The following is a 6,685-nucleotide window of genomic DNA, read 5'->3' on the forward strand; positions in this document are numbered from 1 at the left end:
TCTTTTCTATTCTTCCCTTGACTCAATTGTTCTTGAACTAAGTCCTGTATGGCTTGAATCTTTTCTTGAGTTAGGGGCCACTGATTAATCCATACAGGATCAACACTTTTCCATATTATTTTGTCAGCATAAAGCTGTTCCTCAGTGGCCCCTATGAAAAATTTTGCTCCTTCGATGAGGAGTCTATTTGTACTATTTTATTTTCATGTCTTGCATGATGTCTCTGCCCCATAAAGAAAAGGGCAAGGTGGGAATAACATAAGCTTTGAAGTGGCCTTACTGCCCTTCACATACCCATTTGAGTCTCTGAGCTGACTAAGCTACATTAGAAGCCATCCCTAATCCAATTAAGGAAGAAGAAGACCCTTGCACTGGCCAGGCCATAGGACAATCTTTTCCAGCTATACAGGATCTGTCAGCTCCTGTGTCTAAGAGTCCTGTCATTTGTTTTCCATTGACTTTAATGGCCTTGTAAGGCCTTTTGTCTGTAATTTCCTGAACCCAGGCTACAGTATCTGTGGTGCCAAACCCTCCTTTTCTGTTTTGAGTCAGTGTGGGATTAAGCAAGTTTAGATATGAGAGTAAAATATTTGGGCAATCCTCTGCCCTTTATTAACTTGAACAGTCTCTTTTAGAGACCTTATCATGACCTTTATAGTGGTAGGCCTCTGAGTCTATTACACCTGGTAATACCTCAAAATTCTTTTTATAGTTTGAGCCACCAGTGTACGGCAACACCAATACTTACTGTAAAAAATTCATGAATTCCGTGGAATTCTTCCAAGTGAATTGCCTGCATTGGATGTCAAAATGTATTCAAGAGTTTTTGTATACATGTATAATGATTTCTGCAGAGTTTGTGAAATTTTAATCAGAAATAATTTTAACTTATCTGTTTAAATGAATAGTACAGAAACTAAAGTATTTCTGGTGCTTGTCTGAAAAAGAATATTTTAAAATATTCTATGTTTGTATAATGTGTCCTTTCAGATTGTATTCCATATAGAAAGTTTTAATTTCCTTTTTTTCCTAGGTCCTAATATTATTTTTCTTTGGGATAAAATGAAAATGTTGTCTAATTTCAAAAGTTTTGTAAAGTTTATGGTATGTAAAAGACTTTCTGAGGTGAAGATTTAATACACTGATGTCAAACTAAATTTAATTATATGAATTACGTGTTTTGTTACACTTGTTATTTTGTAATCAACTTTTTAATAACTGTTTTTCATTTCTTGCATCTGAAGAAAGAAAAATACGGAATACTTCACAAATTTTCATATCATCCTTGTGCAATTGCCATGTTAATCTCTGTATTGTAATTTGGGAATACCTGCTGCTGAAGCATGTAGTATCTTCCAAATTTAAGCAGTTCATGATGCAATCTTTATACAGACTTATATCTACGGTTGCCTACTTGTAATAAGGAAACTATATTGTTCCTCACAATGCTACTGATCTTATTTCCCTAAAATTCTGTGAATAGTGGAAAAAAATATATTGTTCATCCTAATGCTCACATTTGCAAATTTTTTTTGTCAATGACAATTTTAAGTCTTTTTCATTTGGAATTTGATCATGCTTTCAATAATTTATTGCTAGGTCCAAAGGTGATGGCTTTTTCATATACTAATTGATCCAACTGAATTAGCTTTGTGGAGCTAATGGATTCAAAGTAAGCCTTGCTTAAGAGCTACTTCTAACCTTCTGCAGTTGACATATTCCCAAGTGAGGTCTTACTGGCACAAATGTCTACCTGACCCTTTATTCTGACCAATCAGAATATCTTACCCTGACACCATAGATTGTTTTACTTGAACAACACTAATCTTAGTTACAAGGAATCATAGAGAGATGAACAGTTCAGTCATAACTGTTCAGACTAGAAGGTATTTTATCAAAATATAATTGTTTATTATATCTAACATTTCACAAGTAACTAAAGCCAAGAAGGGGAAAAAAATTGATCATATTCGTGATTACTTAATATCCTGGCCTGTCTACCATCCTACCAGGCAGGAAGCAGGAGAAGTCCAGATGTTTCTTCTCATTATTAGGCCTTAAATTGGTAATGTTTTCATCACAGTGTTTTCTCTTGCCTACAGGCTGTAAATCTACAAATAGTAAAGCTTTAGGTCCAACTCTATCAAACACTGAGGTAGAGATAATGTAATAATACTTTAAAACAGAGTTGCCTTTGATACTGTAACCACAACAGAACAATTCAAAACATGTGTCTTTTTTCTTATAGTATATATAGTTATATATTTTATATTTATATGTGCTGATTTTATATTTCACACAATGAAACTTCCTAGAATTAGTTGATAATTTCACAAATAAATTAAAATTTATTTATTCCAATAAATAGAATTGGAATATAAATAATTAGGTTTAAAATGTATATTAGAATATAAAAAGTATCAACGCAGTGTCTTTGGTATAAACTTGTGATACATTCAAACTGTTTTGGTTTTCTGAATTCACATGGTAAAAAACCAATTTTGTTTTCCTCTATTCTATAAGGGATTTTACTCTGCTTCTCTGTTTATTGTTTCAATTCACTGATTCCAAACTGTTTTTCTCCATATTTCTGAAGCATTCCTACTGATTATGCCCAAATTTTTCTGATAAGATGTCTAACAAATATTATTCTTCTGCACGACCCAATGATTCCTAGGATCCCAGGTACCAGTTACCTGCATCATCAGATAACAAGGGCAAGACTTCTCACATAGGCCCATGCAACATACAACAAAGTAATTGAAGACCCATTTCAATTTCTCATTTCCTATATTTCAGGGCCACAGTTCCTTGAGATGCAGGATTTAGCAGTAAGCAATTGTGAAATGCAAGGCAACTTAAAATGAAAGATGAGATCACAAATTTTGAGAGTATGTACTATGATTCAAACATTCAACTTACAGATGGCCAGCCCATATCAGAGAACAAGTTCACAAGGTGTCATAAGATTATTTTTAATACCCCTCCCCTATGATTAATGAAAGATTTTAGTCCAGCATAAGTGGGCCAAAAATAGTTCCTGGAAGGATAGATCCATAATTGGTCTACCAAGATCCAGAAAAATTTACTTAGAGTTCAAATATAATTCAGAAAAACATTGAGAAGATCCTTAGTGCTGCAAAACACTGGGACTTCAGTACAACATGGTTCAGTGGTATAAAATGTCACTCTCAAACCAATGATAATCTACATTTAATCGACTGAAAGTTATTCCTTTACAAATTAACTTTTTAAAATCACATTCGCCACAATAACATTTGACAAGTAGATGATACTTAGTGACATTACAAGTTTTTCAAGTGTAGAGAGCAAGTTATAATAGAGTTGAATTATTTACCCAGCACTAATGCCAAACACGTTCAACCATTCATTGAAGTCTAGAAATAGTACCAACCACAATTTGTGTTTTTCAGTAGGAGCCTTCCGGAAATGTGTTAAATAGATCATCCTGCCAAATTTCAAACCAAAACGTTTGCTAGTAAAGTAAATGTCATCATTTAATAAGGCACATTTTAAAATGTCACAAATAGTTGTCTTATCATATGTAATATTATGTTTTCCCTATCTGTGTAACATAGGGAGAAATATGACTTTAGGTCTTGAAAATGGGTACTCATCAGAGATATGACAAACATAAAATCTGTCTTCTATTTCTATCACATTCCTATATAGGAATAAATTTTAGTTTTCTTCTTTTTCCAAAACTTATAGGTAGTAAAACATATTATACCATGTAAAATAAAACAATCACACTACTGTACAAAGCTATTTATAGAAATTGGTAGCTAGGAGTACATTCTATGCATTTTTTAACTTTCTTTTTGACTGAAGATTAATCTTCCAAATGGATGAGAATAAAATCATGTTTAGGGGCTTCACATCTCCTGTCTTGCAAATTGTTACTGCAGATGAATGAATTATGGAAATATAAGCTGACATCTGTTCAAGCATATGCAGAATGGAAACTCCATGAAATGTATATAAACCTTTCAAAGTATTAATAGACAGTTTAACAGGATGACTATCAGGAAGTTGAAAACAGAAAGAAATTATAGTAAAGACATAGAATGATTGAAAAATGAACAAGGGGCAAGTACAGCTAGAATACTCATTGTACACATATGATAACGGAAGTGGTAAATCTGAAATAAATATTGGAGAAGCATTTGGTTGAGAATGATGGAAGGAGTGACTGTGATCCAAGAGCAATGGACAATTAGATGGATATATTTAATTGTAACACAATTGCACAACCTTTTGAAATTCAGTTTAAAAACACAACAAAAAACAAAAACACACAAAAATCACAACCAACCAGAAATCTCTAGAGAGGATGAATATTTCCTCCCAAAATTTTAAGCAGTTAATGAAGGGTAGTCTTGGGAAAAGCAAACAACGCTGTCCAAAGAGAGAAGTTTGGGATAGGAGAGAATTTTGAACAGATTTAAATAGATTGTTATAAATCACAATCACCTACATCTCCTGCAAATAGTATCTTTCTTCTAGGAGTTCTCTGTCTGAACTGGATAATCCAGTCGTGAGACACACTTGATAGCTTGTGAAGATAGAATGGAAGAAACAAGATCAAGAACGCATTACTCCACTGGAGAGAAAACAATCCTCCATATTTTCTCTAATCTTTCTTCACTACTCTTTCTTCATACTTTTAAGTCAATTGATTTTGAATTATATTTTTCCTTCTTTCTTCTGGCAAAGTAATTGGTCAAAGTAATTCATTAAATATTATTTGCCATTTTCTTCTTTCATGCTGATTAATTGGCCAGGCGAGTCTATGAAACTTCCCTCTTGCACTTGGTTGCCATGAAACAACATCTATGTCAATGAGAAGAAGTCTAATGTAAAACTTTGTCTCCAGAAAACAGCCCTAGAAGCTGTGATCACAAATATTTGGCTGTATTTTTTCTCTTACCTTGAAAGTCTTCTTGTGTCTAAAGTGCCCACAAACATAAGTACTCCATCACTTTTTGGTTCAATCAATTCTAACCTAAAAGATATATTTTGCTAAGAAGATGCTTAGAGGAAACTGAAAAATACTGCACTTTTATCTTCTATTGTAAGACTCTCCTTAGATACCATATCAGGAACAATGAAGTTATTCTATGCAAAATTATTTCAATAGATTATTTTTCTCTTGGTCTTGCGTTTGTTCACCAAGATGTATGGAGGAGAGTAGAGTTAAATCACCTATACCTAGAAAGACAGTGTCTGTTACAAAAGGTCAATTCTTCTATGTCCTGCTTCTATGTCCTCCTCTTAGCTCTTGCCTGATTTCCAATTAATCACAGCATCTTGGCTTCAAGTCTAGTGAAGCTGAAGGACTATATGTGCTCCACCACTGTTAAATCTTCATGATTTGTCTTTGAAAACTCTTTAAGTTGCCTCTTTTGGATGTGGAATGTATTTCCATGTCTCCACCCAATCTGTTCGGCATTGTAGTGAGCCAAATAGGCTCTGTAAAATCATTTAAGTTAGTAAAAATATTAACACAATTTAGGGCTGGGAAGTTGCTCTTTGGTAGAGTGCTTGCCTTGAATGCCTGAGACCTGGGTTTGATTCCTCAGCGCCACATAAGCAAAAAGAAAAAAAGCCGAAAGTGGCGCTGTGGCTCAAGTGGTAGAGCACTAGCCTTGACCTGAAGACCTAAGGGACCCAGGCCCAGAGTTCAGGCCCCACGACCGGACCCTCCAAAAAATATTAATATAATTTATATAAAATGTTTGGACTCCCTTCACTGCTAACGCCAATACGCTTAGCTAGGGCTTCTAAGAACTATGTTTTCTTACCTTTTCCATTTGTTCAATTCTTTTCTGAACCCAAAACATTTTGGCTTATGTAATAAGAGAAGTCTTCACTATCTCATGTTAATAAAGATATTATTTTTTGTGAGCCACTTAGAAATGTGAAATCATTGGTTTGAATTATATAATCAGATTTTTTTCTGTTTCACTGCTTCAAATGCAAAGACATTGTGGAAAGTGTTACAAACAGAAATGTGTAAACCCAACACCTTCTTGCATTTTGGAGGGCACTTTCTCCCTAAATATTTTGACTCAAATTATCTTTTTCAGAGAATTACTGTTTGGTAATTAAAGGTAAATTCACAAATTTTGATGTCTTATTTTTTAAGAACTTGAATTTAAATTCCAATACCACCTTGTTTCACACAGTGAGAATATAGTTCCTGGGTAAGGATGATTCCAAGGTAACCTACAGGATTTACAGCAATGTTTCTGAGGTTTTTTTAGTGTGAAAAAGAGCCATCTTCACCCAAATTGCTTCCTCTCTACTAAGTCTCCATGGATTTCTTTGCATGAAAGCCTATTCTCCCAGGAAATTTTAAATTTTCTTAATAGGCTAAGTTGTTAAAAATTTTGAACAATTCAAATTTACCTGTCATAACCAATCCTAATTCCACCTTTACCATCCAAAAGTTAACATGCTCTTTTCATGATATAGTGTCCATGCAACTATTATTTTCCAGAAGCTTTGTACTGCCTATATATAGCCATATAAGCTGATGCTAAGCAAAATGAATTCCAAGATATGGAACCAGATTTTTTTTATTTGTGGTTGTTGTTTTTGTTGAACTATGTGACTTGTTTCCTTTGGGTTTTTCCCCTATAGTTCATTCCTGCTGTATTTG

At 33.8% G+C, this 6,685-nt stretch overlaps 1 pseudogene; it reads right to left on the reverse strand.

Moving 5' to 3' along the window:
* Positions 1-1,248: 1,248 nt before the first annotated feature.
* On the reverse strand, positions 1,249-1,345 carry LOC138810724 (U6 spliceosomal RNA; annotated as a pseudogene).
* Between the last annotated feature and the right edge of the window lie 5,340 nt (positions 1,346-6,685).

The sequence above is a fragment of the Dipodomys merriami genome, unplaced genomic scaffold (assembly GCF_024711535.1).
Source record: "Dipodomys merriami isolate MVZ:Mamm:240054 unplaced genomic scaffold, mDipMer1.0.p SCAF_507, whole genome shotgun sequence".
Classification (NCBI taxonomy): domain Eukaryota; kingdom Metazoa; phylum Chordata; class Mammalia; order Rodentia; family Heteromyidae; genus Dipodomys; species Dipodomys merriami.